This window comes from Meles meles, chromosome 7 (assembly GCF_922984935.1).
Source record: "Meles meles chromosome 7, mMelMel3.1 paternal haplotype, whole genome shotgun sequence".
Taxonomy (NCBI): Eukaryota; Metazoa; Chordata; class Mammalia; order Carnivora; family Mustelidae; genus Meles; species Meles meles.
The window spans coordinates 39,917,512-39,933,722 of NC_060072.1; the positions used below are offsets into that span (position 1 = coordinate 39,917,512).

A 16,211-nucleotide genomic window follows, 5' to 3' on the forward strand; every position below is an offset into this window, starting at 1 on the left:
TTCATTCTTCTATAGGTGGTTGAAGATGTCTGGGAGTTTGTGCTCTTTAAATAGTTTCAAGCAATGAATGAAATGGCTGAAAGATTGCTTTCAAGCTTAGGCACCTCCAAGCTTAGGCACCATTATGGAGAAATTCACACAGACAGTAGGAAAACCAAAGGAATAATGAAAGGTGTCAGAGAGATCATCTAGTAAAATCATACCACTAATTTAGAGATAGATTGAGGGTCTTTATATTATTTGCCTGTTTTTAAATTTGAACACAAAATTCTAAATATCTGTGCTCAGTCTTTATTGTCTATTGGTTCCATAAACTAGTTCTGTACTCACTACTTTAAAAGAAGAGAAATAACATTCTAAGCATATTTGTGTATTTTTCTCTACTCTACAAGAAAATTTACCCATAACCAAAAAAGGAGTACAACACATTGACACACCCCGATGTTCATAGCAACATATCAATAATAGCCAAATTATGGAAAGAATCCAAATGTCCACTGACTGATGAATGGATAAAGAAGATGCATTGTATATGTATATATACATGGAGTATTATTCAGCCATAAAAAAGAATGAAAACTTGCCGTTTGTAACAATGTGGATGGAGCTAGAGTAATATGCAAGGTGAAATAAGTCACTCAAAGACAGACAAATACCATATGATTCTCTCATATGTGGAATTTAAGAAACAAAACAATCATAGGGGGAAAAATAGGAAAACTGAGAAACAGATTATAGAAGAAAATGAAGGTTACCAAAGGGGAGGTGGGTGAGGGGAATGGGTGTTATAATTGATGGGGATTAAAGAGTACAGTTGTGATGAATACCAGGTGTTGTATGGAAGTGTCGAATCAGTAAATTGTACACCTGAAACTAATACTATATGTTAAATGGAATTTCAATAAAAACTAATAAAATAAAATAACACAATAATCCAGTGCAAATTTACAAAAAATTACCCATACATGAATATAGCAAGAACATTATAAGTTTGGTATGGAAATGCTGTTAAACTTCATGCATTTGCTGTATGATGATCCCCTATATTTAAAATAAGCCACTGCAGATTTCTGTATATCTATTGTACTTACATATGCTTAATTTTTAATTGCACTATATTTTTAAATGAACTATATATTTTTGAAAATTGGTAATACTTTTATGAGAAGTATTTTTAAAACTGCAGATTGTTACTTGTTAGTACGTTGTTAATTTACTTAGCCATGACCAGATTTATTTAATGAATTAGAAAAAAAGAGAACTGAAGAAGAATACTAGAACATAACACCATAAAAAAGATTCCATTGTACATATCCATTCATCTGTTAATGGACATCTAGGTTCTATGCATAGTTTGGCTATTGTGGACATTGCTGCTATAAACATCCAGGTGCACATGCCCCTCCGGATCACTACATTTGTATCTTTAGGGTAAATACCCAGTAGTACAATTGCTGGGTCGTAGGGTAGACTTTTGTTCATATTGTGTGTGTGTATTAAGCATACATAATAATTTTAAGATTTTTAAAAGATTTTATTTGACAAAGAGCACAAAGAGGGGGAGCAGTAGGCAGAGGGAGAAGGAGAAACACGTTCCCTACTAAGCAGTGAGTCCAACGTGGGACTCAATCCCAGGACCCTGGGATCATGACCTGAGCCAAAGGGAAACGCTTAACTGACTAAGGCACCCAGGCTCCATGTGTATACATAATAATTTTATAGAACGCTCTCTTCCAACTGTCCCTCAGACACTGGCAAATCAGAGATGATTAAAAAAAAATCATTGCAAAAATCCTGAAACACTTGCAGTTAGTGGCACAATCAGCAATATTTAAAAAAATCCAAATCTATGCAAGTATATATGTATCTACATACTAAAATATAAGGTAGTTGGATACAAAAGAATCTTGGTTCCACACATGAGGAAAACAGAGCATGTCACTTTTTTTTTAATAAATTTTTTTAAAGATTTTATTTATTTATATGACAGAGAGAGATCACAAGTAGACAGAGAGGCAGGCAGAGAGAGAGAGAGAGGGAAGCAGGCTCGCTGCTGAGCAGAGAGACCGATGCGGGACTCGATCCCAGGACCCTGAGATCATGACCTGAGCCGAAGGCAGCGGCTTAACCCACTGAGCCACTCAGGCGCCCCGAGCATGTCACTTATTGACCAGAATACTGATTATAATACTTAGCATAATACTCTTTATCTTCGCACATAGGTGGTTTTGTGCAATTTCAGCAAAGAAAACCCATTTTCAAAATAGGTTACTATCAAAGTATATAATGTCCAGAGGAATCTTAAGGGAAAAAAAGAAGGCCATTTAAGATTGACGCTTTATTACTTCATTACTGCTATGGCGTATTGAGTGGTACTGCAATCTCACAAAAGTTAATATACCTCTTCAGCACCGAGTTTACTATCATAAAGTGACCTAGGTAGACTTGGGTTATGGAGTTCTTGAAATCAGGATATGAAACTAGATAAAGGAAAAATAATTTCCGGTTAAGGCACTGAGACCTGTGTTGTCTAAATGACAATCGACACAAAATGATTTGTTTCATTATGTTTCCAGTGTTTATTTACTTTTGTTTCAAAATCTAAATTAGAGTTTTGTAGGATATAATCAAATGTATACTCAAAAGGAAATTACATTGAAAAAAATCATTAATGTGATAAAAAGCCAAGGTGTTCACTTAAATTCAGAGAAATAATAAAATTGGGGGTAGGTCATGTATGGGATTCCCTTAGAAATGGAGGGCAAAACAAGAAAGGTAATTAAGATTCAACAGAAGATACATAGAAAGTGTCTAAGGGATACGTGCCACAAAAGAAAGGGAGTTACACTTCTAAAGATGAATACGGAAAATGAAAATACACACTTGTAAGACACCTAACAATGCATTTTGAAAGTCAGAGTGGAAATAGTACGTATTCTGTGATTGTAACCACAAAAAAATGTAAGCCAATGGGTTGTCTGGGTGGCTCAGTTAGCTAAGTGCCTGTCTTCAGTTCAGGTCATGATCCCAGGGTCCTGGGATAAATTCCTGCATCGGGCTCCCTGCTCAGCGAGAAGCCTCCTTCTCCCTCTGCCTCTACTGCTCCCCCTGCTTGTACTCTCTTATTCTCCGTCAAAGAAATAAATAAGATCTTTCTTTCTTTTTTTTTTTTAATGTAAGCTTATGAACAGACTGGAAATACATCACACAGATATGAGATACCACCTATATTGAAACGATGTTGAAGTTATATACAATCATATTGTTTTGAAATTTTCCTTAATCATGTTTAAAGATTGTTTTAATTAAAGTATTAAAGCATGGTTCTACTCTAAAACCAGTATCTTCACACTTCAGCTGTTTGCTGTATCTTCCATGAGCAGACCAAACTCATTCCCTCTATAGAGCTTCTGCACCTGGTTTCCTCTGCTTACAGGGCTCTTCCTCAAATTTTTATGTCGTGGCCCCTTCCCTTTTTATGCCTCAACTTGCATAATTTTAGTTGACAAGACTCTCCAATATTGCCTTATTTACTCGCCTGTTTTATTATTTTATAGTGTTTCTCACTTTTTGAAACCACCTTAGTTGTGTTTTGGTGTTACTGATGCTTTCTCATTGTCTGTATCCTTCCCTAGAATGCAAGCTGTGTTAAAAGCAGGAAGCTTGTCTCATGGGTTCCTTTCTGGATTCCCAGCATCCAAAACAATGCCTGCATGTAATAAAACCGTGTTGGTGCTTCCTGAAGAAAGACACATCATTCCTAAATAATTCCTTTTCATTTTGGGGTACAGCAAGGAGAAAAAGTATCATATTTTTGTGCAAATTCATTCTGTTCCATCTGTAATAATAATATATAGATGGTTAGGGCAATAAGGTAGTTATAAATTGGAAGTTACTCCCCCCACCACCACAACACACACAAAAATTTGAAGTACTGACCTCTGCACAGCTGGCCCTGTACGTATCTTCAGTTGGCTGCACTGAGTTCAGAATTTAAGAATCCTCAAGTTTTCTAAGTATCTGCCTACTATATTTAAAAAAGGGAGAGAAAGGCAGTAAAGACCCCAAAAGAATTAAATGACATTCAACTTAGCCCTCCGCCTCTGATATTCAGTCTCTCCACACAGATATAGTCATACCTGTCATCAAATTGTTGAATATTTCCGTATTTGTTGGTAAATGGCCATTGCTTCAAGCCTCTGAGTGCCACTACTCTCCACAACCTCAAATACCATGGACCTTTCCATAGAATTTTCTGGATCTTCCCCTGACCCACCAACTGAGGTGTTAAGTGTCTGGAACAATAGGGGCTCTCCAGGGTGCTGATCCACCATTAAGGCCAGCTGGCGCCCTTTCTCAGGGTCAGTGCCTATACCTTAGGAACTGGATGTTTGCTGCTTTTGCTTGCCCTAAATCTAGTCATTTTCCTTCTTGTAACAGCAAAACTCTTTCCATTTAGTTAAATAATACTATGTCCAACTTTTAAATCCAGGGAGGACACAATGGTCAGCCTACATAAATATCCTATTTCATGGGTTCAGGGCAAGTGACCCAAGTTGTTCCCATCAAGTTTATCCTGGAATTTTTGGCAAAAAAAAAGATGTTCTCTTTACATCAAAGTTTCTTACATAACCCTATAGTTACTTGGTGCCTTGCAACTACCATGAACAAAGAGCCCGAGTCAGAATAAAGTGATGGCAGAGGAAAGTAGAACCAAGGTGAGAAGTGGGAAGGGAGTAGGGGATCATAGGATTTGGTTTCCCATTTCCAGCTAGTACTAAATCCAAAGTACTCTGGAACTCTATGGTAACATAAGTTCTGAAATCCCTTTCCTTTCTTAGATCACTTTGAGTTAGGTGGAATTTTTCCAAGTGAAAGCATTCCTGACTAATAAAAATGGGTACCACGAGTGGTCAGTCAGATCTGCCACCTACTAACAGACTATGAGACATTTTTCTTCCTACTGAAATGAAACCTCTAGCAGTGAAATATTTTATTGAAGCTCACCATTACAGAGTAGGTATCTGTACTGAGGACTATAAGACTAAGTTTCATGCTTTTCTCACATCACCACAATGGTCATATTGACTAACTAAGAAGTGGATAAAGTTTGCCTGTGTGTCTCTTCAATCTCTTTTAGAAACCTCTACTTCTTGGTCACCATTTGCTCCCTTTCCTCCACTGAGGAGCTGAATGATTATGATTACTTACGGTTGAGTACTGGTTCTATAAACAGACTGCTTGGGTTTGAATCGATATCCTACTACGTAACAGTCACAGGACCCTGACAAATTACTTTTTTCCCACAATTTTCTCATGTAAAGAATTACAAATTTGTACCAACCTCTGAAGATTACTGGAAATATTAAATGGCGTGAAGTATAGAAAGTACACAGAAAAGTCTTACTGACATGCAGTAAGAATACAAGAATATGATTAGCTTGTGTTTGTCCAAAAACCTCCATAAAATACCTTTTCTATGCTCTAATTAATCTAGCTTTCTTTCTGTAGCCATTTCCCAATTAAAACTCCTGTTTCCTTGTATCAGATAAGCTAGAGAGTCAATCAAGTTGGTCCACATCACAACGTGTATGGCTCTTGGCAGTCACTCACAAATGGGTTTATTTCTTCACACTAAGAATTGCTAAGTGATGGACTTCATTCACAAGAGGCTAGAATAATGATCGCGCTTGGATATGTTCCCTGCTTAGCATTCTCCATCTTGCAATAGAAGAGAAAAGTATCAATATTGAACAACTTCCACTAATATTAGGTTCAGGAAGCAGTAACAAGTTGTGTGTGTGAGTACAAATGAGGAAGATAATGAGAGATGAAGATGGAGAACTTGGGGTAAAGCTACAACACTCATTATCTCATTCATATCTCTGTGCACTCAGGAGGCGTCCTAGGACCCTATAGTTCACAAATAAGGAAACAAGTGCAGTGATATCTCGTATTGCAGTGATATAGCAATGACTAAGGCCCAGCCGAGCCCAGTGACTCAGGCTTAGTGACTTCTCTTACATTTTAAAAAGCTGTCCTTTGAATAATTTAAAAATACAAATACAACTTATTTCAAAGTTAGGGTCACAAAAGTAATGACAGTATATTAAAATTTCCTTATCTTTTCAATGTAAATAGAGTATATCCAATTTTAATGATGTCAGATGTTTGTTTCAAATTTTGATAGGAAATAGCAAACTTCTTCATATATATTGAGAAAATCTGAAAATGTACTTTTTTTCCCTTAATTAAATGCTGAAGCAGTATGATTCAGTAGGTGAAAATTATAAAAGGCTTCCTAAGTATGTAATTGCAAGTAGGTAACTTAATTTCTTAGTCTCCTCTATTGCATCTATAAAATGGAGAATCTCTTCATCACCAAAATTAAATAAGGCAATGTAATTCTCTAAAAATACAGTGCTATATAAGTGTCATGAAACAATCATTTAATTGTTATCATTAGAAGAACAAAATAGAAAAAAAAAGTACCTAATAGGACCTGCTATTTATTGGGACTTCCAAACATTATTGTTCTATCTTTCTGAAATCAAATTTGTTCTAGGAATTACCAATAGTTACACTTTTCCTATAAGACCTTAAAAACATTCAAATCATGGCACATTCCATAAACAAATTAAGAGACTGCTCCCTTATTTAACTATACAGTTGTTTTGTGAAGCTAACCTAAAATGTCTACAAATTAAGAGATAAACTTCTTGCTTGTTGGCAAAAAAATAGATTCAGCTGGTAGAGATTAGTATGGGCCCTAGAGTACTAAGCTCCCTGTTCTATAGGAAGATAACTCATTAAGATAGAAAAAGGAAAGAAGGAAGAATAAGGAATGGGTAGGAAGGGGAGAGGTGAAGAAGGAAGAAAATGTAAGGAATGGCAAGGGAGTTACAAGATTACTCTTAGCCAGAGCGCCAAGCAAATCTCTTCCACTCTAGCAGTGAGTAGCAATATTGTTCAAGGCATACGGGTCTAAAGGTCCAGAAGTCAAGAGAAGTAAAACTGTCGCTATGTGTTCAATATATAAATGATGAAACAGATTCTCAAAGCCATAACAGAACATGTCTGCTCTTTCCTGAAGGAGTTGGCTCTCCACTCATCAATATTCATTTCGTGGTGTCTAGAAGTGCTTTAGAAAGTACCTACAAATCTTGATTTTAAAAGAATTGGAAGCTTGTATATCAAGTACTTTTTGTCTTTTTGCTTTGTTTTCAAAATTTAAAAGCAGAGCCATTTTGGTTAATTTAGGAGTATGTTGGCTTTTTGTTGACATGCCACTTTCTTGAATTATTAGATATATCTCAAGGTGCTTTCCTGTTTTTTTAAGCTTAACATTATATTTTTTAAACAAAAATACTAAAAATAAATACATGGACTATCATGTTGTTAACTAGGGTTTTAACATGAGAATTTCCTGAACTCAGACAGATAAAACTCAAGCATTTTTAGGCATATAGTAGTGTGGTTCATATATATTTAAATATAAAAACTGTGGCCTTGAGTTTGGACTCTGGTTAAAATAGGATGGTGATGTTATTCTATTTATAGGAGAGATTCTGGTGCTCTAGAAATATGCTGTAATGCCCAATGGTTCACTTTATTCATTCCTCAAATCTGATGAAAATGCTGGGGATTAGGCAGAAAGCCAGCCTTGTAAACCAGAATCTGGCAGAGAGTCTAAGTGAGAAACAGATTCAGTGCTTTGCTACCTTGTCTTTCTCCTGAGAAATTGTGTCAACTGTTCTTAATAATCTTGCACACTCAAAGCCTGATGGCTGGAGAAGCTCAGCTAGGCCTTCCTACCCTGTGTTATACCACTTGTCCTTGTTTCAAGTCATTAAGTTCTTTGTCTAAAAAAAAAAATTTGTTGATGATTTTTTTTTTCTCAAGTCAGCAGAGTCCACATTTTATAGATGGTAAACAAGGTCTTATCCATGGTTTACATTGCTAGAATACTGGGGTACAGTACACCATGAAGTAAAAATACACTCAGTTGGCTCTTTCTCCTTCTCAAGGAGAGAGCACAAAATTCTAAATTGACATTTTTGTAAGTCTAGCCTGCTGCTGTGATGCTATACCATTGTTTACAATTACAGTAACACTCACATAAAATTATTTCAGAAAATAGATTATTAACAATCCCTCCTAAAAGCAATCTTAGGAGGTGTTTTACAATAATATCCAGAAGTTCCATAGAAAAGCAAACCAATTCTCAATTATTTGCGATGATAAGTTATGTAAATGCTTAAGGGCTCCACAACAAGACACAGGTATGTATTTCAGAAGTACTAAAGCCAATTTGAGGATCTGAAATTCTTTTTAACAATAATTTCAGCTTTATCCACCGGTGTTAATAAGTACAAAAAGTTACTGATTCATAGTTTAACAATCTCACCATTTGCTTGGAGCATTTGTGAGTAATGAAAAGAAATTACATGAAATAAAAGCTCTTTTATCCATTATGGTAAAACATAGAGGATCAACATCACATTTTGAAAGTGTTCGTAGTAACTTTGGTATAGCTGTGTATGTTTTGTCTGAGTATTCTGTGTGCTTTTGCCCTCATGTTGATGAAAATATGCCTACAAATCTCTAAGTAGCAATTAGTAAATCCAATTTCAGGCCTCCAAGCTGGAGTGAAGTCTGGGCGACCATGCCCACCCAGAGAGGAAACGGACCTCAGATAAAAACAAGAGACTGCCCTCTAGAGGCCACACCCAGGGAATTCTCATCAGAGGGATAAGGTGGTCTTGCCTGCCTTTCCCCTCAATTTCCATGTGACTGAAAATATGGTTGTTGTCAGGCAGGATGTAGGAGGAAGACAAGAAATAATATGTCTTATTCAAGCAATGGTACTATAAGAATGTTCTACATTTAAGTAACTCTGTGATTCTATTTGTGTTTAAGTGTCTATGTGCATTTTATCCTTGATTAACTAGTTAAATTATTTAGAAAGAAAAAAAAGGGAAACATTTACCTATTGAAGGAAAAAAACGTACAACTCCTTTTATTCATAATATTCTTTGGCAAAATAAAATAATTATATGAGCTCCACACTGTTTAGAATTAAAAGTAAAGCTATATTTCACAGGGAAATAGGTTCACTTGGAAGTGGTAAGACCCGTTTCAGTACAATATCTGGGTTCAATTAATTGGATATTTCAACCAAAAATGAATTTCTGACTGAGGCACTTAGCTGTATGTCTTACCCACAGTGTTTGGAGTTATTACAGCAGAGTTGTTATCTGGTATGTGTGATGAAATGTCTTACCTGGCTGTTAGGAAATTATACCTTAACCAAATAGTTTCACCAGATTTTATACTAACTGAAAAAGCCCATTCTCATGTGGCATGGAAATTTTCCAGCTCCCATTATGTACAACCAGCTAAGAAATAAAGGGCATTTATTATCTTCATCTGCTTTACAATTTTCCAGAGCTCCTCTTTAACAAAATTACTCCCTATGTGTATAATTAGTATGTCCAACATACTACATGTGAGACCAATATAGGAATGACCAGTGTTTTTTCTTTGTATCTCCACAATAGCAGTAACCGAAAAGATGAACTTTGACATCCCCTCATTTACATTACTGGTAAATTATGGAAACCAGCATGCCACATAAACTTCCAAGCCCTGAGCATTGTAGAGACAAAAAATACCCCAGAGAGAATAAGAAGTACAAGTTCTACACAAATAAAATTTATAATTAAACTAAATATAAAAATTATAGAATTTAGAGAAATAATTTTTTAAATCTACTTTTCATTTTTTAAAGATGTGGCAGAGTATTCATTTCTAATACTATTACAAATGCATTATTTTTATTCTAAATTGAGCTTTGTTTTAGAACTCTCCTAAATATTGCTTTTAAATTAAGGAAACCTATTTTTAAAGGAGGCTTCTTTGCAAAAGGACCTCTATAATTCTATTTCAAACTACACAAATAACATCTCCAGTGCTTACTCTTTTGACAGCATAGTATATTTGTCATTGTATACCTTAAAAAAATTTTTTTAAACAGTAAAAGTTAAAGTTTTATTCATAGATACAAGAAAGAACAGCATGTTTTCTTACTTACAATAGATAGCATGAATATATTTGCAATATGATTTAAAATAAGTTTATTTTCCTTTACTAACACCTGAGTAGAACGATGTTCATATGCCCTGCTACAATAGTTTATCTTACAGTCAGTATAAAATATTTCTTCAAGAACTCTTAAAATGACAGAGAAGCTGAAGGAAAAACACTGTCTTCTTCTAACTGGAGAAATTAAATCCCTGCTTTAAAAAAATGGCCACACTCAATGGAGAGGTTTCAATCAAGTTTTCAAAAATACTACAAAAAATAACTATCATTCCTAGAGTAATAATCAAAGATACCAACCACACCCTCTTACCTGAAAAAGCAGTAATAACCATGTCATTCAATTATGTAAAAGACGGGGAAAAAGTTAAACTTTATGCAAATGTTGAAAGAAACACCTGATAGGAGCCTTATAAAAACAGAAAGTTTATCCTTCCATCACATCCAAATCATGTGAAAGTATGACTTCAGCTTGTTACCTGTATATAGAGGTGCATCTTCTTGTACCGAGAGATTTTAATACACAATTCATATAAAAATAACTTCTTGCCAAAGCCATAGAAGAGCTATATAAAGGGAAAGATCCAGACCCCCTTTAATTTTGCCTCTGGATATTCCTAAGCTTTCAACCAAAAAACCATTAAAAACACCCCAAGACATTGTTGTTTTTCTTTGAATGGTACTTTTTACAGGAGTACTCCTTAGCTTCAGCAGATTATTGATACTGTCCATTAATCTCTAATCCTTTTAGAAAAAGTTACATAATTTAAAAATGTATACACATGTATAGGCATGTATATGTATACACGTATACACATATGTGTATACATATGTATGTGTGAGTATGTTTCCCTAAATGATAAATACTTATGTATTTAGACTGCCATATACTTTATTCCTGTTTAAATAGATTTGGCCAACTTCAGTGGAAAACAAATTCAGCTAAAAAGCATCTCTTATATATTAAACTTTTGATACAGATAGATTTATGACAAGCAAATCATGTAAAAATTTTAAAAATCCACAAGTAGATCAGATATTAATTTTAGAAAGCATTCTTGTTTAGCAAAAACACTTGCAAGACCCACACCCACATTATTCTATAGCAGAAAGTCTAACGTTGGTCTTGGCTTTTTGTAATAACAGACCAAATTTGTTCCATTATGTAATCAAACTGTTTTATTTCTGCTCTCCCTCCCCTAAATCATCTAATCACTACCATTAGAAAAAGAAATGTTATGTTCCAATTTGGCATTAATGATATCTCTTCCCGGCTGTTGCACAAACTGGAAATCACAAGAGCTATAAGTATTTCAGGCTCATATAATTGTCTGTCTTAAGCTGAGTTCTTTAAGATTAGATAGTTCTCAAAACCTGCTTGGGGAATTTCTCTAAATCGATTTAATAAACTGACCTCAAAAGAGATGAATTGATATCATGTCCATGGTGTCGTTAGGTTAATAGGAAGTTCAAATTAACTTTCAGATTTCTAACACATTCTGCATTTTATTTATTAATCTCCTATTTCATTTTGCAAATATAATTAAAACAAGCTACTATATTCTAGTTTTATTTTCAGTTAGCACCAAGCCTAATGTGTAAATCTTATCATGTAAATACCATGTTATTTATCCATTTCCATATTTCTTGATTAGAACTATCCGATCATTTGACCAAATAGAATAATATTCTCCATTAGCAAAGGAAGCTACAAACCACTCTAGAACAACTCTCTATTGTGTGGTATTTTACGGAATTAATTTTTTAGGATTTCCTATTATAGGAGCAGCCTTCAGTTCTGATAAACATACGCAAAAGCCTAATTACCATATTTGCTCTGAAACATTAATAAGATTCACTAAGATATTCTTTTTAAAGGAGAAAATATGAAGATTGTATGAAATTATCACACCAGAACATTTTGTGGGATGACAGGGAAATAATTTCCTACCATGTATCATTTCAAGTCTCTTCTCAACCCACTCATTATAAATTGGAATTAGTTTTGACTTCCAGAATATAAAGGCTTAATTTTTCAGAAGTATGTGAAAAACTCAATACTTATATGCATTTCTCTCACATGTCTTTGCTATAGTTAACATTTGTAAAAAGACATGAAAATGTTACAAATCAAGCCCAAACTTTTACCTTTCCTAAGACGGTAGAGAAATAAGCAAACAAAATCTTAATTTGCTCACTTGGGAAGTAATTGGGTTTCCTTTTTGTACATCTTTTCATGTCTAAACTTGTTAATTCAGTTGTACACACATGAGGCAATTAAGCGGTTGTCCTTTTGTCCTTGTATCCAAAAGGTGGCACCTCTAAAAATTAGTTAGCTTTCAACAGAGACACTACACTAAAAAAAAAAAAAAGGCATTTAAATGTCAAAACCCTAGACAGAAGATCTTGTTTTTGTGACTCTAGGTAATTTTACTTAGATAGAAAAGATAAGTGTCTCAAATGGAAAATGAGTTTAGAAAATATGCATTATATTGATGGTAAGTGAAATTAGCTCTTCTCTAAGTCAGTATACAAACTTATACACTAAAGATATGTGCTGAAAAAATACTTTCTGGGGTACATAAATTAGTGTGGAAGAGCAGACAGAGTTAGAAGGAAGACTGCCTTTTCTTATCCCAAGTGTGCACATAGAAAAAAAAATGTAAGACTTGGCATTTCCCCTGATAAATCAAAGGAAAGGATTCATCTGGACACTAACATCTGCTGACTTCTCTCTGCTCATGTAGAACCCACTTGGAATGCTTTCCCATTACATTCAACTAGACACTTCTCTACCTCCTCCCATCTGACAATAATCACTTAGCCATCTCTGATGAATAATAGGAAAGGAAAGCTTATATCACGGATGATAGAATTAGATGCTGAAGCTGCTGTCAAGGCTCTGTCCAACAAGTACCTTTCACTTGACCTATTGTGCAGGCGGCCAGGGAACATAGTTGTTTTGATAGCCTTCGCCTTCTTATGATAAGACATGAGAACAAAAACAATTTTCCTTTTAAGATTTTTTAAATTTGAGGCTATTTTCCCACCATTACTTTCTAAACTTTGTTCCAGTACAAGAGGCTTCTTGGCCAACCGAGCTTCCATGTGCCTTCCAAATGGAGTACTGAAATTGCGTAAACACCATGTTTACAGCCACTAAATATTCTCATTAAAGGAAAATAAGGCAAGGCATGAATCTGATATCCAGGCAATAAAATGCAAACGTAGAGAAAAGGTAGAATAAACTGGCAATTCATACACAAAATTAGCTTTAACACAAAAGTGAAACTGTTGCTTTATTTCACCGAAGGGTTAATATTCAATAAAGTGAAAATCAACATGTACACAAAACTAACTAGGTTTGTCTTCTCAAAGTAGAAATCTAAACCTCTTGATAACACTAGTGTCACTTACAAATGTTTTGAAACTTCACATTTTTTACTCCCCAACATAAAGGCGATACCAGAGAACCTGAGGAAAGTAACCATCTGTTTTTAATTTTTTTTTCTTTGCATGAGAAACCCCTGAAAGTTCAGACATTACCACTGATGGGCAATACCAAATAGTCAGCCCCACAGGACAGATGGAAACAGGAAAAGTCAGATGGTTAGCACTTAAAAGCAACAGCAATTAAGCAGTTGAAAGTGGGTTAGATCAGTGGGTTATTTTTGTTTCATTTGAAGGAACCAAGTAAGAGGCACAGCCTCTTGCAAGGAGGAGATCAAGTTAAACTTGATGCTTCCCTTCTCTGACAGCCTGGGCTGGATGGCTTGTCTACTCCCTTTATTCAGTTTAAATGCTTTCTGTACTCTAATTTTCGCAGCGGTTGCATTCTACCTCGGTTCCCCTCCCCCGCCCCCTGGGGAGGGGGCAGAAAGAAATCTTTCTCTTTTCTTCAACACCCCCACCCCCTCCTTTCCTCTGAGAAAAGGCAATCCTCTCCAGGATGAGAAAGAAACCCTGTGCCGCCTTAGGATGGGAGGAGGGTGAAGACGCGAGAGAGACTGAGCGAGGGGCGGGGGAGGTGAGAGATTGAGATTGGGGGTGGGGGTCGGAGAAGAAAGAATGAGAAGGAAAGAGGGAGCAAGAAGATGGGGGATGCCCAACAGCAACTCCAGGCTCTAAATCACGGGTACTGTGCAAAGTGCTTTTCCAGGAGATGTACATGTGGCTCATTATGTTTCTCACAATAGGCCACTCGGGGCTTCCTCCCCAGGTTGCAGCCTCCCACCACCAAAACCCAAGTGTACCGAGAGTAAAATGTTGCGGACTGATTCAAGCTAATGGGCACCTCCTAGGTGGCCACGCTTCCAGTCTCGCTGTCTTACCTGGAGGGAGGACCAGAAGGTGGTGCCGGTCTCTGTCCCCACTGCTCTCCCCGCGTGGACCTGTGCAAGACACACACGTCCTCTTGCTGCCTCTGCTCTTGGAGGGGCAGCCTGCAACACAAAAGGGGTGTGTGGGTGTGGGTGTGTGGGAGGTTTTTCAGGGCCACCAGCTGGTCCCAGCTGGCCACCCCCACCCTACACACACCCCTTGGGGCGCTGAGCCCCCCTCTCAGTTGAGCACCACCCTCGGGGGCTGGCCCGGGGTGCAGCCTCAAGTTGCCGCTGCTAAGTGCTGCCGCCGCTGCCTCCGCCGCCGCCGCTGCAGAAGGAGGAGGTGGAAAGACACCGAGGGCAGTACTCGGTCTAGAGCATCCCCACACTGCAGCTTCTCCAGGAATCCCTCCAGTGAGGAGGCGGCCGCCCATCATCTCCCAGCCCCGAGCGCCTGATTGGTTCCACCTCGGGTACGCTGCTCCAAGGAGCCAATCCGGGCGCACTAATCATAGGTGGATCCGCTCAGCCAACATCGCCCATCCCAGTTCTGTTAGTGTCTCTCCATCCCCACAGCGGACAGGGACCAGAAGAGGGAGATTCGGGAGGGCTGGGGGAGGGGGTGAAGTAAGAGGGGGACAGATCCCAAGGAGACGGAATCAAGGGCATCTGATAAACCCTTTGGGTAAACGCGGGGATGCCCTACAACCTGTTCAGCAAGCCATTTGTACAAGAGAAGGAGACAGCATAATACAAAGCTTTTTCACCCTTTCTTTCTTTCTCTCTCTCTCTTTTTTTTAACTTTCAATCAAAACCTGCTCTGATACTGAGCATGCCCAGACTGCAACAGCACCCTAGGAGTTCCGATGTGTGGGGGTTCCCAGGCTGTGGGTTTTTGAAAAGGTGGGAGCGGAAGGAGAGGCAGAAGTTTGTCTTTGGCCATTTGACCCAGCAGAGTTGTGAAAGCGGAGCGAGGCGGGGATGCGAAAGGATTCTGCACGAGCGTCCTCAAACTGAGACACAGGGAGGGGGTCCTCTGGGCTATCTGAGGCTAATCATAGTATTCTGTCAGGGTCCTGGGGTGGAAGTGGTGGGCGGAGTGATCTAAGTCTTGCTAGATGGATGCCTGGAGACTTTTCAGGAAGGGTGCTGTGGACCAGCAATGCTGGAGATCTGTCCCATAGGTGGGGCCGGGGAGCGGGACTCCACCCTGCAGCAGCGACTGCCTGGCGGTGGAGAGTGCACTGGGAGTTTCCCCCGCAGCTACCACTAAGTTTGCAGACTTGGGCCAAGTGCGACCCCGTTGGGGACGCAGTTTCTGTCAGTCCCCTCCCCCAACTCTCTCCATCCTTCGCCAGCACAGTGACGACTAAGGCATGGGTTCCCTCCCTCCTCTCTCTTTTTCCCCTGAACGATTCTGCTGGGAAGTAAGCAGCTTTTCCCTTGTGAGAGCGGTGCTGACCTGATTGTCTCTAAGCTCTAGGGCAATTTATAGCTTGGTAATACCATACCGAGAGATACAAAACTGGGAGGTTCAGCGAGTGGGGGAAGGGACAGCCAGCTAGGTGAGGGGCGGGGCGGAACCCAGCTTCAGGTAGGAGTTAAATCCATTTTCTGCTCCACAGGTGAAAGGCTTTCAAAATGCGGGAAGTACTTCCCTTTCTCACTCACTGACCTTGTTTTATGGCCTTTGAACCTCTGATTCCTTTTGTTTAGAAATCCTAGCAGTTTGTCTAAACTTGATCAATAGCTATAAAGGAGAACTCTCCTAATTGGGCTCTCTATTTT

General features: G+C 37.9%; 1 protein-coding gene across 2 annotated transcripts in view; it reads right to left on the reverse strand.

The window, feature by feature from the left end:
- The window catches only part of SYT1 (synaptotagmin 1), a 563,116-nt gene extending 548,295 nt beyond the window's left edge, over positions 1 to 14,821 (reverse strand). The window contains exon 1 of one of the 2 annotated variants that reach the window (XM_046013429.1): positions 14,433 to 14,821. The gene's annotated coding sequence lies outside the window, so the exon portion shown is untranslated. The remainder of the gene's footprint in view (positions 1 to 14,432) is intronic. The other variant, XM_046013427.1, reaches the window with a different exon arrangement.
- Between the last annotated feature and the right edge of the window lie 1,390 nt (positions 14,822 to 16,211).